The sequence below is a fragment of the Saimiri boliviensis genome, chromosome 14, assembly GCF_048565385.1.
Source record: "Saimiri boliviensis isolate mSaiBol1 chromosome 14, mSaiBol1.pri, whole genome shotgun sequence".
Taxonomy (NCBI): Eukaryota; Metazoa; Chordata; class Mammalia; order Primates; family Cebidae; genus Saimiri; species Saimiri boliviensis.
Genome location: NC_133462.1, coordinates 63,463,898 through 63,486,115, shown reverse-complemented (window position 1 = coordinate 63,486,115; position 22,218 = coordinate 63,463,898). Strand labels below are relative to the sequence as shown.

Below are 22,218 nucleotides of genomic sequence, written 5' to 3'. Positions count from 1 at the left end.
TAATCCCAGCACTTTGGGAGGCCAAGGTGGGTGGATCACGAGGTCAGAGATAGAGATCACAAGGTCAGGAGATAGAGACCATCCTGGCCAACATGATGAAACCCCATCTCTTGCTAAAAATACAAAAGTTAGCTGGGTGTGGTGGCGTGCGCCTGTAATCCCAGCTCCTCAGGAGGCTGAGGCAGGAGAATCACCATTGATCAAGGGAAGCGGAGGTTGCAGTGAGCTGAGATTGCGCCACTGCACTCCAAAACAAAAAAATAGAGTGATATTCTGGCAATAGAGTGATACTCTGTCTCAAAAATAAATAAATAAATAAATAAATCTGCTCAACTGGGGGATAGCTCCAGTTTGCAGCGTTTGCCAATTTCTGTAGTTAAATACTTCCACTATGGCTAATCTGAAGGTAACAATGCAAGAGGTCACTGAACTGGAGTTGGGAAAGAGATGCACACGATTGGCTCTTACCTGAACTCATCTAAGTAAGAGCCCATTAAGTGCTTTCCTAGTAAGGGCTGCTCCAGCACCCCAGGGGCCCTTGCAGCACATTTTGGAAACCACTGCTCTACTCGGCTGCTGTGTGGGCCCGTGTCCTGTCAGCTTTGTCCTGGCAGGCCCAGCACACGAGACTCTCAGTCTCCTTGCTCCTGCTGAACAGCCAGCAGAGGGCTGAATGCCCCATCCTTCCTCCCCATCCGTGTGTGTGTTTCCCAGACCTATTCAACAGGCCTAAGTCCTTCACTGACCTTGTTTACTCTCTAATCAGTTATTGTCCAGTATTTGTTTTTATGAAATTGAGTTTTTAATCTCACTACACATTGTAAAAAAAAATAAGCATTTATGTTCGGTTATGAGATGTGGACTTGAGGTGTCTTTCTGGGTGAGGTTCTGGTACATAAACAGAGCTGTGATGCCTCCAGGGTCTGTCTTCTTCTGAAACTTTCTCAAGCCTGGACCCACTGTGTTCACTGACATGAGAAAGTCCAACAGCAGGACTAGAAAGGCTGATGCTTTTTTACTAACAAACACATGTATCTAATTAACTTGGTACTTTCAGCTGGCACTCTGTCTTTCCCAGACAGCTATTTAGTCAAAATGAGTAAGCACTCCATTTTATTAAAATCGTTCCTCTTTGTGTATAATAGCTTACGTAACAGGAACAGTAAAGAAGTTCAGTTCTTGCAAATCGGGGAAAAAAATCAAAACTGCTAAATATAGAGCTTATATACCACCTTTCTGCAGTCAAGGGCATTCTTATTGCTGCCATCAATGGGATGTACAGTGTGGTATCCTACTGAAGAGTTGTTAACTCGAGCCAAAAGAGACAAGAGAAAATCATATCCCATCTATTCCCTAAGAACACTTGCTGAGTTCGTTTGAAATGGCATCTTCTTGTTTTATAAATTGATGCATCTTTTCCATGAGAATTTTTTAGGAATTCCAGAGGAAAGCTGTGGATGTCACCATTTAAATTCCTTACATATCTCTATTGATTCATTTATGAGGAACATAAAATAAACATTCTCACATTCTGAAGCAGCGTGAGCTTAGCCTTCAGTTACAACAAAAAGGACATATATTTTGCAGAGTTTAAGAAAGGTTTAACAAAGAAAGGTAGATCCTGGTCTGTCTGTCCATACCACCTCCATACTCGCCCCTACAACATCCGGTTTGAATTAATGAAGATTTGAAAAACTGGGGAATGTTTTTTATATATTATATCATAATGCATAAGAAATAAGTCCATGAACTTTGTCTCCAGGATTTTCAAATTCTGATTCTTGGGGTATTACTGCTTACTACAGATGAAATCCCAGAGTGAAAAGGGCACAGGACCAGAGACCTCTATCTCTGCTCTGCCACTCACCATTTATGAAAGCTTGGGCAGGACACCCCCACATCCCACTCACCTGCACACCCCTGCAATGATCCTGGGTTAGGTCCTGAGAATGCAGAGGCTGTGACATTGCATCTGCCCTTGAGGCCCTCCAAGGACAGAAGAAATAAGGCACAAAAATGATCAGTTACAATATCCCAGTAGCAAGTACCATAAACAGAGATCCACTCCCTGCAGCTCCAGCCCATTCTCCATCCTCAGCCCTGCAATGCCCCATCAACCTCTTTCTCCCCCATGCCTCTCCTTCCCATTCCCAGCTCCGGAGCAGTGCCCAATGGAAACACACCTTCCAGGTGGCACCCACAGACCTGTGTCCTTTATCAGATCTCATCAGCACCTCTCTGAAGCCTTCCTGGCCTTCCCAAGCTCATCTGTACTCTACCTGGAATAAGTTAGCAGGCCCAAATCATCTGGAGATGTGGTATATAAGGCCATTTGTAGTCTGGGAAAGCATATTATGTTAGTTCGATGATCTAAACTGTAATCACGTCATCACATTTGCTGACTAGTCTCTCTTAAATCACTGGCCTCCTGCCCTTTATGTGACATTTGGCACTTCCTTCTTGAAACTCCCTGATCCCTTGGCCCTAGGGTTCTCTATTTGTTGGTTCTACTCCCAGCTCTGAACCACACCTCTCAGAGGCTCCTTGTTAGCATCCCACTCCAGCAGGATTTCCCAAGGCTGGGTCAGCCTTCTGCCCTTTGTTCTTGACTCAGCTCAAGAACTTCTCCTCATTGGAAAGGCTGCCTACTGCCACCTCAACTGCATTCCCAAATGCAGGTGGGTGTGCCCACTGCATGGAGTGAAGGGGCTGTCATCTCAGACTCACACTTCTCTCCCCCTGCCCCCTTCCTGACCATCCTCCTTGCTCATAAAGACAGGTACAAAGAGGCCAGGCGCACTGGCTCACAGCTGTAATCCCAGCACTTTAGGAGGCCAAGGTGGGCAGATCACTGGAGGTCAGGAGTTCAAGACCTGGCCAACATGGCAAAACCCCATCTCTACTAAAAATACAGAAATTAGCCAAGTGCAGTGGCATGCGCCTGTAGTCCCAGCTACTCAGGAGGCTGAGGCAGGAGAATCACTTGAACCCGGGAGGTAGAAGCTAGAGTGAGCTCAGATCACACCTTTGTACTCCAGCCTGGGTGACAGAGCAAGACTCCATCTCAAAACACAAAAACAAAGGAAACAAAGACAAGTACAAGGAGCACAAACACTTGTGAATGAGCCTCCAGTGGCCCCTCGAGCTTGGCTGCACAGCCAACAAACAGTTTAGATTGAGCTTGGAATTTAGAAGCATTTTCAAGTGAAGAGTGAGCCTGGACTTTGCCCAGCCCCACCCTCCATGGCGTAAGGGTACTCTTGAGGAAAGGGGAGAAACCTGACACCACCCTGGATGGGCTACAGAACAGAAATGCCAGTGAGTATTTAGAAACCGTGGCTCACCCTCGCGGTGACTTTTAGCTACCAAAGGTCAGCATCATTCTAGCGGTGCCCCACTTTCCCACAAATGCTCATCCACAGCTGCCTTTGTGTAAAGTTATATCTCCAAGGCTGACGACAGATGTGTGACACACTGCCGGCTGCCTACTGCCCAGAGCCGGGAGGGCTGTGGCTGGGGCATGTGTTGTGAGAGGCACACAGGGCAATCCCCTCCCACCTGGCAGCAAGGCCAGCTCTGGCCCAGTCCATGGAGAGAGGCTTCCTGGGATCGGCTACTCCAGGCACACCCCAGGTGCCTGGATCACACACAGACAGGCATCCTAGAGTCTGGCTTGAAAAATGCAGCCTTCAGGCTGTCGGGACTCATGGCCTGATCAGGGCAACAGAAGAGGGAGAGCAGATGGGGAGCCCAGAGAGGAGATCCAAGAAAAGTAGGTAGAATTGGGGAAGTGGAATACCCCTGCCCTTCCCTGAACAACTGAGCCAGTCAGCTCTGGAAGGACTTAATGGATCAGGAAGCCAAGAGTTGTACTGTTTCACAGTGAAACCTACCAAAGTGAACTTCATGCAGAAACATCAATAAATAAAAGAGTATATAGAATACCTGTTCTGATTGAAGCAGGGCCTGTTGGGTTTGCTTTGATCCACAGGCCTCTGGCAGCTCTTCTGGCTAGTCCTGTAATATTGGGGTTCAGGGTGCCCTCAGCTCCTGAGAGGATGTTTCTCCAGGTTTTTGGTCTCCTGCCCTCTCAAGAATGAGAGAGGGGACCACAGTGCAGTGCGCGGTAAATGCCGGACTTAAAAGTGTTTGTAGCTGGGCGCGGTGGCTCAAGTCTGTAATCCCAGCACTTTGGGAGGCTGAGGCAGGTGGATCACGAGGCCAAGAGATCGAGATCATCCTGGTCAACATGGTGAAACCCTGTCTCTACTAAAAATATGAAAAAAATTAGCTGGGCATGGTGGCGTGTGCCTGTGATCCCAGCTTCTAAGGAGGCTGAGGCAGGAGAATTGCTTGAACCCAGGAGGCGGAGGTTGCAGTGAGCTGAGATCGCGCCATTGCACTCCAGCCTGGGTAACAAGAGTGAAACTCCGTCTCAAAAAAAAAAAAAAAAAAGTGTTTGTAGAAAGTGATTCATTTAAAGAGAGAGAAACAGGAGAAGGAAAGAGAAAGAAACAGCTAACTCTCACACTGAGTGAGAGAATCCAGAAAGATGGAATCCAGGAGAGGAAAGCAGCTTCCACCCTGAGTGGAAGGGAATAGAGAGATGGAGTTTAGGAGGGGAACACAGGCTTCCATGGGAGAGTGTGGAAGGGGACCCCAGATGGGAAATCCAGGAGAGAGAAAGACGGCTTCCACGAAGGGAGTATTCGTGGAAGGGGTCCCAAACATGGAGTCCGAAGGGGTGTGAAAGAAGGGGACTTTTAACCTGGGAGGAACCCCCACCTTCTCTAAGGCTCCTGGCCAATGAAAGGAGTTGCTTAGAACTTCTGGAGTGACTGACTCTTAATTTCTTCCTGCACCCGTGAAATTCAAACATAAACCGTTAAATCTCCCGGATGGAGAGAGATGGGAGGGAGGCATGGAGCTGGGAAGTTCTTGCCCTTAAAACTATGCCCCGCTGTGGACCCAGAAAGAGAACACATTCCCTCAGTCCTAGGGGATCCACAGTTTGTTTTTTCAAGATAATAATAATAATAATGATAATAATAAAACCTGACATGTACTAGCAATTTCCAGCCTGCACTTTACATACAGTATCATACACAGTTCCACGCTAACCCTGTGGCAATACTGTTACCATCATCATATTCCCAATGAAGAGTACAAGGCCTCAAGCTGTTAAACAACTTTCCCCAAATCACACAGCTAGTGCATAGGCACAGAGATTTGAATACAGACTTTCCGACTCCAAAGCCAATGCTCCTCACAGCTGGCAGAAAATGCACCACATCCCAGCCAACACCAACCAGGAGGGCTTGATGGCAGGCAGTACAGCTTACTGGTTAGAGAACAGCTCTGGAGCCAGACTGCCGGGGTTCAACCCCTTCTGCCATTCACTTACCTGTGTCATCCCTTCCTCATCTAGAAAACGGGACAATATGAGAGGCCAAGGCAGGCAGATTGTCTGAGCTCAGGAGTTCAAGACCAGCAACATGGTAAAACCCCATTTCTCCTAAATATACAAAAATTACCTAGGCATGGTGGCACACACCTGTAATCACAGCTATTTGGGAGGCTGAGTCAGGAGAATCACTTGAACTCAGGAGGTGGAGGTTGCAGTGAGCCGAGATTGCACCACTGCACTGCAGCCTGGGGAACAGAGTGAGATTCTGTCTCAAAAAAAGGTGGGGGCGGTGGGGGACAATAATAGTACCTGCTACAAAGGCTTGGAGTTAAGATTAAATGGGTTAATCCACATAAATTATTATCACACAGTTCCTGGCACATAAATAAGCACTTAGCCACCATGCACGTCCACCCTGTCCTCCTAACCAGCTTTATTCAGTGCCGGTCACATGCAGAGGCCTGTGCCTTATTCTATTATGGGAGTGGGGTCGAGTGGGTTACCAGACAGCTCCTGTCCCAAGAAGTTTTCAGTCAAGGTAGGGATCATGCATATGAACAAAACTATAGCAGCAGCTCTCTGAGCAGTCAGGCCGCAGAAGCCCTGCTAAGAATCTGCTCTGGAGCATGATGAAAATGCCGGCTTGGACACCTTACCCCAGAGGAAAAGACCTCTGTTTGGGGGACCCATTTGTTAGAATGGTTTAGCCTTCCTTGATTAATACACTTCAGTATCATGATCTCTCAGTAGCAACTAGAATCTGATTTTCTAGCAATTTCCCAGGCTAGATTCTCCAGCTCATGACAGTGTGAGGAGCACCAGTCAGGTCATCATGGCAGCTTCTAGGTCACCTTCTCCTATCTCTTGGAGCCCCGGGCTGGTGCTGGACCTGCTCTCTTCTATCTGTACCCATCTCTGGGTAAGCATGTCCCAGCTCCTGGCCTTATCATTTATGGCTAACGATGCCCTGATTTCTGTCTGTAATATGGACCTCTCCCCTGAGCCCCAGACGTGCTCTACTGTTCAGTCCATGCCACCACGTTTAACAGGCATCACAAACGTAACACATCCAATCCCCACCTACCTGCTCCTCCCATAGCCTTCCTCCATCTCAGTGAAATGTCACCAATCACACACAGTGTCACGTGGACCAAAAATTTTGGAGTGATCCTTGGCGCCTCTCTTACTCTCCATCTCACAACACCAAATCCCGTAAGTTCTTCCTTCCCAACATATCCCCCATCTCCTCCTCGCCCCTGTCAGCATAACCGCCCTGGCCTAAGCTGCCACCATCTCCCCAGTGGTTCTAGCATCAGGCTCCTAGCTGGTCTCTTGCTCTGCCTTGCTCCTTTACAGCCCACTCACAACCCAGCAGCCAGAGTGATCCTTTTAAAAACAGAAGCTATCTCTGCTGCTCCTCAGCTCCAATGGCCCCATTGCACTCAGGGTAGAAGCCAGTGTCCTTGGAGGTCAGGGCCCTCCATTTCTCTGCCCCTCTATTCTCTGTGCTCACTTCCTAGTGCCCTCCCGCTTGTCCACTCATTCTGGCAACACCTTGCTTCTTCTTGAACAACAGAAGAGACTTCTGCTTGCTTTCCTCTCCCTGGAATACTCTTCATCCTGATTTCTGAAGGGCTTGTTCCTTCACTTTAGGAATCTGTTCAAATGTTACCTCACATGGGAGGTCTTTGCTGACCACCCTACACAGAAAACACAACATCCCTGGCCGACCCATCTTCTGTTGCATTTTTCTCCAGTGCACTTACTACTGCCTAACATATTACTTGCTCATGTCTTTACTCTCTGTCTTCTCCTATCAGAATAGAGTATAAGCTCCATCACAGCAAGGATTGTTTCTTTGGGTACTGAGGTCTCAATACATAAGACAGTGCACATGGCTGGGAGTAGTGGCTCATGCCTGTAATCCCAGCACTTTGGGAGGCCAAGGCCGGCAGATCACTTGAGGTCTGGAGTTTGAGACCAGCCTGGCCAACATGGTGAAACCCCGTCCCTACTAAAAATACGAAAATTAGCCAGGCGTGGTGGCACAGGCCTGTAATCCCAGCTACTTGGGAAGCTGAGGCACAAGAATCACTTGAACCAGGGAAGCGGAGGTTACAGTGAGACGAGATCACACCACTGCACTCCAGCCTGGACGACACAGCAGGACTCTGTCTCAAAAACAAAACAAAAAACAGTACACATGATAGGTGTTTAGTAAATACTTACAGAACGACTGTAACAGCTATTCTCCAGAAAGCAAAATAGCCTCTCTTCTGCTAAGCATGGTTCTCACTGCCTAAACCTTTTCATTTCACCTCTTTGTAAGTCCTGAAATTCTATCAGTCCCAGCTGGAGAGGGCAAGGGTGGCTCATGATGGAAAACCTGGGGTGGGAGTTGGAGAGTCACTGTAAGGGGCGGGGGGACAGTGTAGCCACCTGAGGCTGGAAGAGTAAAGCCTGAGCAGTGCTTCCCTCTGTTACTGTAATGTGAGCTAGCCTCTGGGGAGGTGGCAAGTGGGAAGCTTTAGCCCAAGGGAAGCAGGCACCTGGGAAAGAGGGGAAATGCCGAGAAAAATGTATAAAGGTAGACCAGTCAACCATCCAGTGCAACCAACATTTATGGGGCCTTTGCTTAGGTGCCAGGCATTGTACAAGGTGCCAGAGATCTCAAATCCCATTTGCCAGAGTCCTTTACCAGAGACTTCATCATGCCAACACAATAACACAGCACAAAGCCAGTCTTTCCCTCGCAGCTCACTCTGTCCAATGTTGATTTTAAACCTTTCTCTCCTCCGCAAACCTTGACTACTCCCTCCAGTCTCACCAGGAAACTACGTCCCACTGCACAGCAAAAAAACAGAAATCATCAGACCAGACCACCTCTACTTCCTGCTGCCACACTGCGAATCTCCCTGCATGGGGCCCCTGCTCTGCCCCTTCCCTGCCAGGGTGGCAGCAGAGGTGACCTCTGAATTAGGCCAGTCTCCTCACCTGCCCTCCACCTCTCCTGGATTCCTGGTCCTTTTGCCACTCCTCATATGAACAGAGAACCTTCCCCGCTTACAGTCTTCACTCTAAGGCTGAGTCTCCCTTTCCTCAAGCTGTTGTCTCCACCAGAAACATCTTTTCCTCTCTCCCCACTTCTTGCTGAGCTAAACTCATCCACGCCCAGATGAAGCCTCACGAATGCAGCTAAGCCTCTGTGTGCCTCCTCCGTCAAGTTAGGGTCCCCCTCCCTCATGACATGCCCTTTAACCACCTGTACTGCTCTTTAACAGGACTTGCTGGGAATGTAATTAATTGCTTATGTAATTCCTCAGCACGGAGAAAGCAGTGGGATTGTGGCTTCCCTTTTTCAAGGTGCTGATGCAGAGCAAGCACTCAAATATCTGAGTCAATTAATAGCTGCCACTTGGGTGCCCATAATGCGCTAGATACCAGAGGAACTGTACATGGGCTGTTCCACTTAATCCACACAGCAGCCTCGTGTTTACAGGTACTCACTGTATCATTCATCTTCATATTTTACAGATCGGGAACCCAAAGCTCGGGGGGTGACACAATGTGTTTGAGGTGCCACAGCTGGCAACTGCTGGGTAGGGGTTCAGGCTTGTCTACCATCAAAGCCACCACATCACACTCACGACTTACTCCCCACAGCTCACTCACTTCCTTACATAAAGGAGGTGCTTGACTTTAGGGATGGATGGAATGACCAACTACATCATCTCCTTTGGTCTTCAGCCACCATTGAGACCTACAAGAAAGAATTACAATTCCTCTTTTCCCAATGAGGAAAATGGAGTTTGAAGGGTTCAAAGGGCCACACAGCAGTAGGAGGCCATGCTGGGCTGAAACCTAGGTCTTCTGGTTCTTTGTCTAGGGCAATTTTCTCTATAACATAACTACAGTTAGGCACTGAGAGGGCAGAACAGGTGAGATTATGAAGAAAAGCTGGCAGAAACAAGTTAACACAGCAAGCCTGAGACTGCTATCTTAAAGTTCTACTCACAAGGATGGCACCTGGCTGGTGTCTGGAACATGGATTTCAGAAAGGCTCCCACCACCTTAACTGCTAAGAGTGGCTCACTGTGTTTAAACTGGGTAAACAATGTGTTTTGTTTTGTTTGGTTTTGGGTTTTTTGGTGGCTGGGGAGTTGAGACAGAGTCTCACTCTGTCACCCAGGCTACGGTGCAGTGGTGTGATCTCGGCTCACTGCAACCTCTGCCTCCCAGGTTCAAGCAATTCTCCTGCCTCAGCCTCCCAAGTAGCTAGGACTACAAGTGTGTGCCACCACACCCAGCTAATTTTTATATTTTTAGTAGAGACAGGGTTTTACCATGTTAGCCAGGATGGTCTCAATCTCCTGACCTTGTGATCTACCCACCTCGGCCTCCTGAAGTGCTGGAATTACAGCATTGTTGCTGCTTAGCTTAGCTCCACCCACCTGCCTCTATCTTCCAGGGCCAAGGACCTCCCTAACGGAAGCCTCAGAACACAGCCTGGCTGTTCTAAGCCATCCACCTTAGTATGGGAGAACAGAAAGGGCTCTGGGTGGTGGCTTTGCATCAAGTCAACCTCATCCTGCTGTACCTTCACATTGGATCCCACTAAAGTAACTGGTCTGCTCCTGGTGACCTCTATTTTTGTTTCCCAAATCTGTTTTATTTCTTCCTGTGTTGGTTCTCTGCCAAGCACTATTCTTCCTCCAAAGCTGCCGCTTGCTCTGCCCACAGGTCCTGAAAACCAGAATCCTGCCATTGAAACCTGGACCATGGGGCCCCAGCCTCTGAGGCTGCCTACTCTCCCTGCCTGCCAAGGACTCATCCCAGCTTATCTCCACCATACCCTGTCCCAGCCCAGCTTCCTTACCCTGGCCCCTGAGGCCTACCTGGTCCAGAGATTGTAAAGTGGCAGCAATAGGCTAGTTTAAATGATGGTCTACTCTAACATACAACAGTTCTTCTGCTGGTTTTTAATTTAAATGTGAATGCCTTTAGGCTAGGCATGGATTTTCCAGCTCCCCAGAAACCCCACAATGCTCTGTGGCTATTAACCACATAGAAGGAGAAAACCAATTTTACTGAATATCTGCCAGACTCCAGGATTTGTGTATATATTGACCATTTAATCTTTCTAGCAACCCCAAGTGGCAGATATTACTATTTCCATTTACCAGTGGGAACACAGACACTATGAAAGTTGGGCAACTTGCCCAGATTATACAACTACAATCAGCAAATAATAAATCCAGATTTGAACCCAGGCCCACCAGATTCTGAAGTCCACAGTTTCCACCACACCATTAGGGAAAGTAGCAGGTATAGACTAGGCTATGTATTTGGGAGGCTCCTCTGCAGCCACGTGGAAAGGCAAACTGAATACAGATGGACCTGGGGCAGGAAAATGAGTCAATGGATAATTAAGGTTGCCCAGGAAAGGGTCCCTGTGGCCCTGAACTGGGAATAGACAGTAGATCAGGACTGGCTGAGGGGGACAGGATAAAGGTGACTGAGGAACAGCAGCAATCTCTGCAACAGAACACAGAGAAAGAGGCAGCCTGGGACGAATGTCTGAGGTTCTCCTGAAACATCATGGTGAAGATTCTGAATACTGCAAATCAGAGTAGCCAAGAAAAGAACTGGGTGAGGGATGGAAATTTGACTAGCCTTTTCTTAAGAGTGTTGGTTTAAGTCTTGGGAATGGAAAAGGGCTCTAAGGAGAGAAGCACAGGGAATCGAAATCCAGCCGAGGGCCCAGCCTCGGCCCCACCTGCACTTGCAGGACAGAGGAGGACAAGAAGCTGGAGGTCAAGGAAGGGAACGCTGGTGGGGACAGGGTGGCAGCCTCCAAGGAGATAAGCAATAGCTGCAGCGTGGGCTGCTGTGGGCTGGCGGCTGAGGAGTACCAGGTCCTGGAGACCGACACTGGACAATCAGAGCAGCACAGCGGGTGCACGGTGCCAAGTGAGGAGCAAGGGCAAGAGCTGGGCACTCCAGAAGCTTGTCAGTGAAAGAAAGAGAAGAGGAACTGACGAAACATGGAGTTTTCTTATTAACAGAAAACTCAGCTTGCGGGTGAGGGAAGGAGTCTTTGGGAGGGAGGGATGGAGGGAACCTGCCTCAGAGGGAGGAGGAGAGAGCTAACTTGCCAGTGTAGGTGGAGAAGGTGCTCTCACCTTGATCTGGAGGAGAGCACTTCCTCCTTGAGAGAGAAAAAAGAAGCCATGGAAAAATTTCAGGAATGTTCTGAATTGGTAAGGAGGGAAGTTGATGGAGCCTGTGGTGTCAAGAAATGAGACATGGGGCTCTGCTGAAAGTAAGAAAGATGGCAGCTCTCACTCCACACACGTATCCTGGAAGGGCACTTACTGGGCTTTGTCACTTAATACTGGGTCTCCAAGACCTACACATCACATGGTTCCAGCACAGGGTACAGACCATTTGCATGTAAACTGCTTTTGCTACAGCACAATCCAAGCATGCACCACCGCCTGCCTCCAGGTACCAATATGCAAAACATGCTCATCACTGTCACTGTGAACAGACTGAACTCCTCTGTCTGGACTAATGAGTATTTTCACTTTTATATCCTGTCTGGTCTTCAATGCCACTTTTTCACAAGCTAGGACTTGCTGGAGGCCATATGGGTCAAGGCTGCTGTGAGATCCTTCAAACAAAGTTCTCCTCTAAGCAAGGCAACAAATTCATGCTGGCCCACTCCTGGGTGGCGGCGGCAGCAGCAGGGGCCTGCAGCTCTGAGGACTGCCTCTGCCCTGCAGGGTGCTCCCCGCTGCCCAACACACACAGATACTCACCTGCTACACCTTTGCTGGAGCTAGAACTCCTATTGAGAACCCCAGAAAAAGTCGCAACCTGGGCAGAAAAAAAGCTTTACAGAGATTGAGTCAGCCACTGACCCCTGATCAGTGACAAAGATGTCAGGCAGCTTTTGATGAATGTCTTGCTGGTTCTCTCATCCTCCTCCTGCCCAGAATCCTGGCTTCCTTTAGTTAAGATACCATGGGAAAAGCATAGGGATTGGAGAAAGAAGACTTGGGATTGGGTCCTACCTCATACCTACGTGCTATCAGGTCTTTCAAATCACTTCTGAGCCTCAGCTTGCAACCAGGTAAAGTGGAAGGAATGGCATATGCCTCTCCCTTCTCCTGAGGAGGTAGTCAGAAATTAATCAGATGAAATGGGCTACTTGTGAGCTGTACAGTGTTATTCTAATTTCTGGATCTAAGCAAGTCCTGCTGGGAGCTCAACCTGTCTCTCCCAAGCCTACCCAGCACTTGTCCCTGGCAGCTCAGTGCCCAAGGGAGACAGCACCCCAAATGAATTCAATTCGACTCAGCAAACATCTGTTTAGGGCTACTCTAAGCCAGGTTCCAAGACACACATGAACACAGACATGGGTCTTCCCCAAGCTTGCCTGGCTGGGCAGAGCTAACAGAGTGAACGCCTGTTCCTGTGGCAGTTAGGTCAGAGCCTCCAGCTGAACTTGCTCCACGTTGCTGAGGACAGACCATAGAGGCATTATCAGAATCTGGGTCCCCATGCTGACCCCTCAGACTGAGGAGGAGGTGGGCAGATATGGCTCTCTGCAAAGCCAGGATGAGGGGCCTGGAGCAAGGGAACCAGACACCTCCACGCTCCGGGCCTGGTCCAGCAGCGGAGCTCAGGGGCTATCCTGATGAGTGCTTCACCCTCACAATCTGGGAGATGTAGAGAATAAGCCTGCTCGGACTCGCGAGGGTGTCATGGGGGACAAAATGAGAACAAAACGATGAGAACAATGAGAAAATGCTTTGGAAAGGAATGAGCTTTACAAACAAAGAATTCTTTTTCCTTCAAGGTCCTCAGCAGTAAAGTTGAGCTAATCACAGAAGGTTTGTCTAAATACTGAGGTGCCTTTCCCATTGCTAGCCTAACAGGACTGACTCGGAGGCATCTAGCTTCCCCGCTGTGCAAATCATCCCCACTGAAACATCCCAGTCGCTATCTGTAGTTAGGATGTTCAGTGGACCGCAGCTCTTTTCCACATTCTTTCCATCACCCTATTACCCGAGTTGACCGGGGACTCAGGTGATGCCTGCTGACGGAGAAAAACACCACCTTTCTACCTATGGCAACAGGCCTCAGCTCAGAGGCAGTGGGTGGGAGGAGTCACCTTCGCCATCACTTCCCCTGCTCCAGATGAAGGTGCAGACACCCTCCTGCCTCTATCCAGGACCCAGGGATCTGAGAGTTGATCCATTCCATAGAGTTACAACAAAAACAGTAACTGTAACAAAATAAAAAACGTTTACAGGAGCTAGGCGTTTTCCACTTCCATGTTACATCCATCGTTCCTGCAGCAATTTCTGTCTCTCTAGTTCAAATTAGAGTTAGGAATGGAAGTGTTTCCACCCAAACCATCAATTACATTAACACCCCTGTTTTCAGCTTTGTGAGTATAAAAGGCAGAGCAGCTGCACTGGGATTTGAGAGGTCCTAGCCCAGCCTTTTGCTGCCTAAAATTATCTCGCACACACCCAGAACTGTTCTATTCCCAGAAATGCTTCAGCTAATTTCTTTGCATCTCAGGTCTTTCAGACCCTTTTAAAATGCAAATATCTCTGGAAGAAAGTCATATTCAATTGGCTCCAGCCCAGTTCTCACACAGCACCTGCCCAGTAAATATTTACAGAATTAAACTGGTCACCAGATGCCTATCCTCACCGGAGGTGGGTCAAAGCCCAGGGCTGTAGAGGGTGGAGGGGCAGCCCCAGCAGGGAGCCTCGCCTGTTACACCAACCTCAATGCTCGCCTAGGGCAGCTCTGCCTGCTACAGCGAGATAACTGAGTTCTCATGAAAGCAAATCTGAAATAGCCAAATATGGAAACTCAGCAGAAGGAGGCAGAACGAGCAGAGAAAGTCGGCCGGCCGGAGTGGCCCAGTGGAACCCACAGCCAGAGTGTGGCCCCGATTATCACCAAAAATTCAGAACCACCAAGATCCTGCAGAACAGGAACATGGTGGAGATAATCTGGTACGGAGAACTCTGAATCTGCGAATTCTCTGGGTGCCTCTGGGCAACTCCTTCCAACTCTCGGAGCTTTGGTTTGCGTCAAGGCTCCTCAGTGCTCGCCTTCTGGGGGAAGGGGTTAGCTGCTTTCTAAAGGAAGACGCGCAAACGAACAGCTGGTGGAGGCTTCCATTCCTTGCAATCCTGAAGTTTCTCATTCTGGAGTTGCTTTGCTTGGAAAGCCCAGCAACGGTGGAGGGGTGCCTCCGGGTGCGGGACGGGGCCAGGGCCTGGTTTGAGTGCGGGTGTGCGGGGCGTGCCTGAAGGTCCTCCCCGCCAGCGCACCCCAACGGAACCTGGCCCCTCCGGTCCTCCGCCGCCCTCTGGACCACCTCCCCAGCTCGGGATCCCCAGTCTCTGCCCTCGCCACACCTCTCTCCCGACCGCACGCGCTCTCCTGGGGCAGTCGGCGGCCACCTGCCCCGTCGGTCTCCTGCGAGCCGGGGCCCCTCTGCCCCCCGCTGCCCAGCCGCCGCCTTGCGCCCTCCCCTCCGCCAGCAGCCGCTTTCGGTTTCAGAGTAACTCAGACGAGGCGAAAAGCGCTCGCCGCTGTCCCCACCCTGGCCCTTACGTCGCGAAGGTGCCCCGGGCGGCGACCCGCCGGACTCACGTGGGGCTGGGCGCGCGGGCTCCGCGGGGCCGGTGTGTAGGCGCTCGGCGGCTCGTGGGCTGCGGCCCGCTGGGCGGCAAGGCGGGTCCGGGCCTGGGGCGGGGCCGGCGGCGGGCGGGGGAGGAGGGGTCGGCGGGAGGAGGGGGCGGAGGGGGGACGGGGGCGGGCGCAGGGGAAGGGCGGGCGCGCAGGAAGCCTCCCGGGCGGAGGCCGAGGCCGTCACCCAGGCTAACCTACCCGCTTCAGAACCGTTAGTACCTGCAGTCCAGTCATCTGATTTCCCTCACGTGCGTTTGAATCGTGGATGCCCTGCTCTTCCATCAGGCACGACCAGGCTCAGCCAGCTCTTTCCTGCGTTGATCCATTTGCTCAAGGCCTTCTGATCTGGCTCAGATCAGCCCTTCCCGGACATTCCTTCACAGTAGCACAAATTTGCCAGCCCTCCTCTTGCTGTTGCCCTAACACTAGCAATCTCTGAGAGTTGTAGAGCTCCCGTTTATATCAAGGGTTGGCTTCCCAAACATTTCCGGTGGTCCTCAAAACAAGCTGGGGAAGGAGACCTGGTCATCCGCATTATACAGATGAGCTCTCTGAGGGCCACAGCAGCAACGTGGAGCGACGTACCCAAGGTTAGACGTATTCAGCAAGCTCCGCAGCTGGAACTTGAACCCAGGTCTCTGCGCACTCCTTTTTTTCTTTTTCCTTTTTCTTTCTTCCTTTTTTTTTTTTTTTTTTTTTGACGCGAAGTCTCGCTCTACTGCCCAGGCTGAGTGCAGTGGCGCGACCTTGGCTCGCTGTAACCTCCTCCTCCCGGGTTCAGGCGATTCTCCTGCCTCAGCCTCCCGAGTAGCTAGGACTACAGGCGCGCGCCTCCCCACCCAGCTAATTTTTGTATTTTTAGTAGAGACGACGTTTCACCATATTGGCCAGGCTGGTCTCAAACTCCTGACTTCGTGAGCCTCTGCGCCCGGCCTTTGCACTCTTAAATACAGGGCTCTTTCTTGCAATATATTCTCTCCAAGGACCATAAATTCTCTATAAATGAAATGGACCAAAATTCTGTCTAGATCCTTTACTTTCAGTTAGGCAACCATGGGAAAAGTACTTAACTGCCCTGAGTTTCAGTTACCATACTCATTAATAAAAAGGGGGAATAATATCTACCTTGGGAGTCAACAACTCAGATGTGCACAGGAGCTGGACAGGGAGGGAGGCAGAGGTTGTGGTCATGGAGAAGGGAGGGGGGCGCTAGTGCACTAAAGAGCAGATGGAGGATCTAGTGGAGCAGCCACCACCCAGTTCCAGCCTATTGTTACCGGATCTCTTATTTCTCAAAAGAGCCAGAAATCCAGATCCAAACCTTTTGGCTGGTGAGTTAGATTAACCACTCTGTGGGGGAGATGCACTGGTGGGTGTTTCTTTGGGACTCCCTGTTCTGCCACACACTATACTTTGTGTGGTGTGTGTGTGTGTGTAGTTTTTGAGAGAGGTTCTCACTGTGTCACCCAGGCTGGAGTGCAATGGCATGATCGCAGCTCACTGCAGCCTGGATCTCCGGGGCTCAAGTAATTCTGCTGCTTCAGCCTTCAGAGTAGCTGGGACTACTGGCACACACCACTACACACAGCTACCTTTTTTTTTTTTTTTTTTTTTTTTTTTAAAGAGATGGAGACTTACTGTGTTGCCCAGGCTGGTGTCAAACTCCTGGGTTTAAGCAGTCCTCCCAGCTTGACCTCCCAAAGTGCTGGGATTACAGGTGTGAGCCACTACGTCCCACCCACTTTCTCTTAGAATTGCCTGCTTCTTGCCTCTCTTCTCATTACTTGCACAGCATAATAAAGTTGATGTGTTTTTTAGAAGTTATATCTCCTGGCCGGGCGTGGTGGCTCAAGCCTGTAATCCCAGCACTTTGGGAGGCCGAGGCGGGTGGATCACAAGGTCAAGAGATCGAGACCATCCTGGTCAACATGGTGAAACCCCGTCTCTACTAAAAATACTAAAAATTAGCTGGGCATGGTGGCGTGTGCCTGTAATCCCAGCTACTCAGGAGGCTGAGGCCCAGGAGGCGGAGGTTGCGGTGAGCCGAGATCGCACCATTGCACTCCAGCCTGGGCAACAAGAGCGAAACTCCGTCTCAAAAAAAAAAAAAAAAAAAAAAAAAAAAAAAAAAAAGAAGTTATATCTCCTTTCACTGGCTGGGACATCAGTGTCTAGTATGCATACATGCAGGTATGCTCAGTTTCTGGTACTGTCACTGACTGTGATTTGCTTGTCTCCTACTCCTCGCCCCACCAACTCAATAAAGCAGTCAATTGTTCCAAAAATGACATCCAAGCTTCAAATATGATGGACTCAAAGCTGGGATAGAGAGGTGGATCTTTATTGCGGTGGGAAATGGGAGCCACATAACCCCAGGGCTAAGAGTGTAAGTGGAAAGGTAAAGGAAATTTAGATGAGCATTAGTCAGAAGTCAATGACATAGTCCCAAATCCCTTGTTAATCATAGAGTGGAATTTGAATCCCGTATGTACTTAAATGCACATATAAAGAAAACATTAAATACCTTCCAGTGATAACTAATGTTTATTAAGGTTTTGGGGTTTTTTGTTTGTTTTCTTGAGGTGGAATCTCACTCCGTGACCCAGGCTGGAGTGCAGCAGCACGATCTTGGCTCACTGCAAGCCCTGCCTCCTAAGTTTAAACGAGGCCTCAGCCTCCCAAGTAGCTGGGACCACAGACACATGCCACCACGCTTGGCTAATTTCTGTATTTTTAGTAGAGATGGGGTTTTGCCATGTTAACCAGGCTGGTCTCAAACTCCTGATCCCAAGTGATCCACCCACCTCGGCCTACCAAAGTGCTGGGATTACTGGCATGAGCCTCCGTATCCAGCCTATTAAGTTTTATATATCAGGTACTGTGCTCAGTGTTTTTTTTTTTTTTTTATATTAACTGATTTAAGAATCAACTCTATTTTATAGACGGAAAATTTTATCTATTGAGCAGTTTGCCCAGAATCACAAAATTCTTAGTTTGAGAAAGGCAGAATTTGAGTCTGGGAAGTCTGGTTCTGGTACTCCTAGCCACCACACCACTCTGTCCCTCAAAGAAATGATTGGTGTGAATTCAAACAAAACAACTTTAAGACAAAAACAAATTTTAGTACTTTTAGTGTTTTGAAAATATTTGCATTAAGTTCAACATTATATCTAACATTAAACAGAATCCAATCTTCAAACTAAATTCAGCTACAAAATAAGACCAGGGCTGAACTATACACTACAGTTTTATTTTATGCAGAAGGAAAGGGCTAACCCTTGCATTTGTTTCTTCTAGACACTGTAAGATTGCCCCAGACGCCTGAAGACATGGATTTTGGCTGTTTAATTTACTGTATAAATATAGATGAGAGACTGGAGCCCTGGCTGCCAATGTAAAGATGGTGCTGATGGAGAGGTGAGGACGCCGCCTACTGGAATAGTAGATGGATGCATTATCTTCCTCAGGCTGCTCCTCTGTTGACAAGACTCATTTAGCAGGGCAACAGTTCATACTTTCCATCACCTAGAGATCAGTGAGATCAGATAAGGAGGGAAAATCCTCTTCTTGGGCCATAGATTGTGCCTTTGACTTCGCTGCAAGTTACAATGGAAAGTCTTTGCCTGAAAAAGAATCATACATGGAAAATGTGATATACTGTAGCAGCAAACCACTCCCAGGCAAAATGCAAACCTCAGGGTCCTGTGCACAGAGAACACTCAGCTTGCTCACTAAGTAGGTGTTGTATTGAGGCAGTACATGGATGAGTGGTCCCTTTGCTTCCTTCAAATAACCTTTAGCCTAGATCTGCCTATCAGTGTGCTGACCACCACAAGAAGAGAAGCAGGGAGTACTGGGATGGGGCAGGGAGCTTCTCTCGGGACTGATGTAAACATTTTTAAACCTCCCTTTGTAAAAGAGCCTGTGTATGTGCATCCGGCACCTGCACTTTTAACTTAGGAGCTTAAGAAAAACTCATTTTTTTAATTCTACTTTGCTTTACTCTATTGTTATTGTTATAAGGGTCAGCACCACTTTGAAAAAAGCAGACCTGTATAGTACCTATGGCCATATAGTCTGTATTTATTCCAGGAGATCCCCTGCTTGATACATAAACACACCCCTCCTTATCCCTGTTCATGGTTTGATTGTCTGATGGTCAGCTTTTTCACTGAAGAAATGAGATTTTTATTGTTTTTAAATTAGGCCTCCTGTCTTCATTGTACACCTGGCTAAGTATGAATTCTGTCCTCTCGACAGTTTCTTTAATAAGATGCACACATGCAATTCCTATCACTACTAGGAAAACATTTTAACCTGTTAATTCTGCATAATCACCAGAAGGCATTACAATATAGATTTAAAATTTATTATTTAGCCTTAGGAATCATGAAGTAAGATCATAGGTTTGATTGGCACAATTTGGTCTCGGATTTTCTAATAGTTTGATAACAAGGAAGAGCATTTATTTGGTTTTTTTTTTTTTTTTTTTTTTTTTGAGAATGGTGCTTACTCCGGCCGGGCGCGGTGGTTCACGCCTGTAATCCAAGCACTTTGGAGGCCAAGGCGGGTGGATCACCTGAGGTCAGGAGTTCAAGACCAGCCTGACCAACATGGTGAAACCCCGTCTTAAAAAAAAAAGAAAAAGAAAAAGAAAAAAAGAGAATGGTGCTTACTCTATACAGTGAGATTTCAAGCAATAATCTTGTCACCCTGGTTAGTCACATCTTCCATAGAAAACAGGACAGAGGCTTTACAAAGAAAGGCATAAGCTCAGGAATGGCCCATCCTGGGAATAAAACACAAAGTTCAAGGGTCTTTGACTCCAATCACACCTCTATAGTCCATGACCTTGCCACTTCTATCCTCTGAAATCCCATGCTACTTTCTGTTGGCACAAATGAGGTCCTCTCATTGTGATACACCATCTGGGGCTGCTGCAGCTTTTGTATAGCCCTTCCAGTTCCATACTTCTTTTTCATTGTTTAAACAACTTTAGTGATGTGCTTTTAGTAAGATTCACCCAATTGATGAATTTTAGTAAATGTATACAGTTGTGCAACCATAACCACAATGAAATTTTAAAACAAATCCATTACCCCTGTGTCCACTTGCATGCAGTCAGTCCATACCCCCAGCCCTGGCCTCAGGCAAGAGATCTCTTTTGTCTCTATAATTTTGCATTTTTTTTTGAAAATACAAATAAATATATAGTATTTTGTGTCAAGTAGGAAAACACTTTTATGATTCATCCGTGTTGGTGCATAAGTCAATAGTGTTTTCTTTCTTATTGTTGAATAGTATGAATCCCTGCCTCATACCATGCATAAAAATTAATGAGATAGATCACACCTACACATGAACAAAACTATACATTTCTAGAAAAATAAAATATATCACCAAAGCATGATCCATAATAGAAAAAACTGTATTGATAGACCACATTTTGTTTATTCCCCAGCTGATAGACATTTGGATTATTTCTAGTTTTGACAATTATAAATAATGCTGCTGTGAACATTTGAATGCAAGTTTTTGTGTGCACAAACATTTTCATTTCTCTTTAGGTTGATACTTAGGAGTAAAACTAGTGGTTTGTATTGTAAGTGTACATTTAATCTTTTAGATATTGCTAAATAGTTTTCCAAAGTGGTTGTATCATATTACATTTCTACCATCCATGTAAGAGGATTCGTTTCTTCACATCCCTGACAGTCTTTTTAATATTAACTATTCAAGTGGGTGTTACAGGTAGCTCAGTGTGGTTTCACTTTGCATTTCCCTTACGACTAATGATGCGATCATCTTTTTATGTACTTATTTTCCATTTGCATATCTTCTCTGGCAAATGTCTATCCAAATCTTCCACCACCTCCCTCTTTTTATTATTGATTTGAAAAAGCTCTTATATTTGAATTGTAAGAGTTCGTTATATTTTCTGGATACAAATCTTTGATCAGGTATATGTTTTGCAAATATTTTCTCCTGATCAATGGCTAAGCTTTTCATTTTCTTGTGTCTTTTGAAAAGAACACTTTTAATTTTGATGAAAAACAATTTATCAATTTTTTTCTATTATGGATTATGCTTTGGTGATATACTTTCTTTTTTTTTTTCCAGAGAGTTATAGTTTTTGTTCTTTTTTTTTTTTTAACAAGCCAAAGTTGTATTTTAAACAGGAAAATTATGTCAATATAAAACAGATAAAAACAGACAAAAATCAAAACACACAACACAGAAAAGCACAACACGCAAGACCAGTGCAAACCCTTCCGAACCCACTCCCCCAGGTTTTAAAATCTTGATTACAGATCCCCAAGGATGAGATTGCACTGGAGAGGTCACAGATCGCATTGGAGAGGTCATAGAAAAAGAAGACGTATTTGAAAAGGTCTGTACACAGGTAGTGGTGTTTGGGGTGGGGGATGTACACTTTATCACTCCAGCATCAAAAACATGATGCAGAAAGGATCTTTTCTTTCTTTCTTTCTTTCTTTTTTTTTTTTTTTTGAGACAGAATCTCACTCTGTCGCACCCAGGCTGGAATGCAGTATACTCTCGGCTCACTACAACCGCCATCTCCTGGGTTCAAGCAATTCTTGTGCCTTAGCCTCCCTAGTACCTGGGATTACAGGCATGTGCCACATACCAGGCTAATTTTTGTATTTTTTAGTAGATATAGTGTTTCACCATATTGGCCAGGCTGGTCTCAAACTTCCAACCTGATGTGATCTTCCCACCTTGGCCTCCCAAAGTGCTGGGATTACAGGCATCAGCCACTGTGCCCAGCTGTTTTAGTTCATTTCGCCCCCACCCCCCCCACGAGATGCAGTCTCACTCTGTCGCCCAGGCTGGAGTGCAATGGCATACTCTCAGCTCACTGCAACCTCTGCCTCCCGGGTTCAAGCAATTATCCTGCCTCAGCCTCCCAAGTAGCTGGGATTACAGGTGCATGCCACCACGCCTGGCTAATTTTTGTATTAGCCAGGCTGGTCTTGAACCCCTGACCTTGTGATCTGCCCGCCTCAGCCTCCCAAAGTGCTGGAATTACAGGCATAAGCCACCACTCCCAGCTTGTTTTTGTT

General features: G+C 47.6%; 1 protein-coding gene across 5 annotated transcripts in view; it reads right to left on the bottom strand.

Moving 5' to 3' along the window:
* TRAF5 (TNF receptor associated factor 5) overlaps positions 1 to 15,662 on the bottom strand; it is a 42,139-nt gene extending 26,477 nt beyond the window's left edge. The window contains exon 1 of one of the 5 annotated variants that reach the window (XM_074385145.1): positions 15,353 to 15,662. The gene's annotated coding sequence lies outside the window, so the exon portion shown is untranslated. Of the gene's footprint in view, positions 1 to 1,910; positions 14,789 to 14,856; positions 14,874 to 15,055; positions 15,182 to 15,352 lie in introns of those variants that run through there. The other 4 variants (XM_039463481.2, XM_039463482.2, XM_074385146.1 and 1 more) reach the window with 4 other exon arrangements.
* Between the last annotated feature and the right edge of the window lie 6,556 nt (positions 15,663 to 22,218).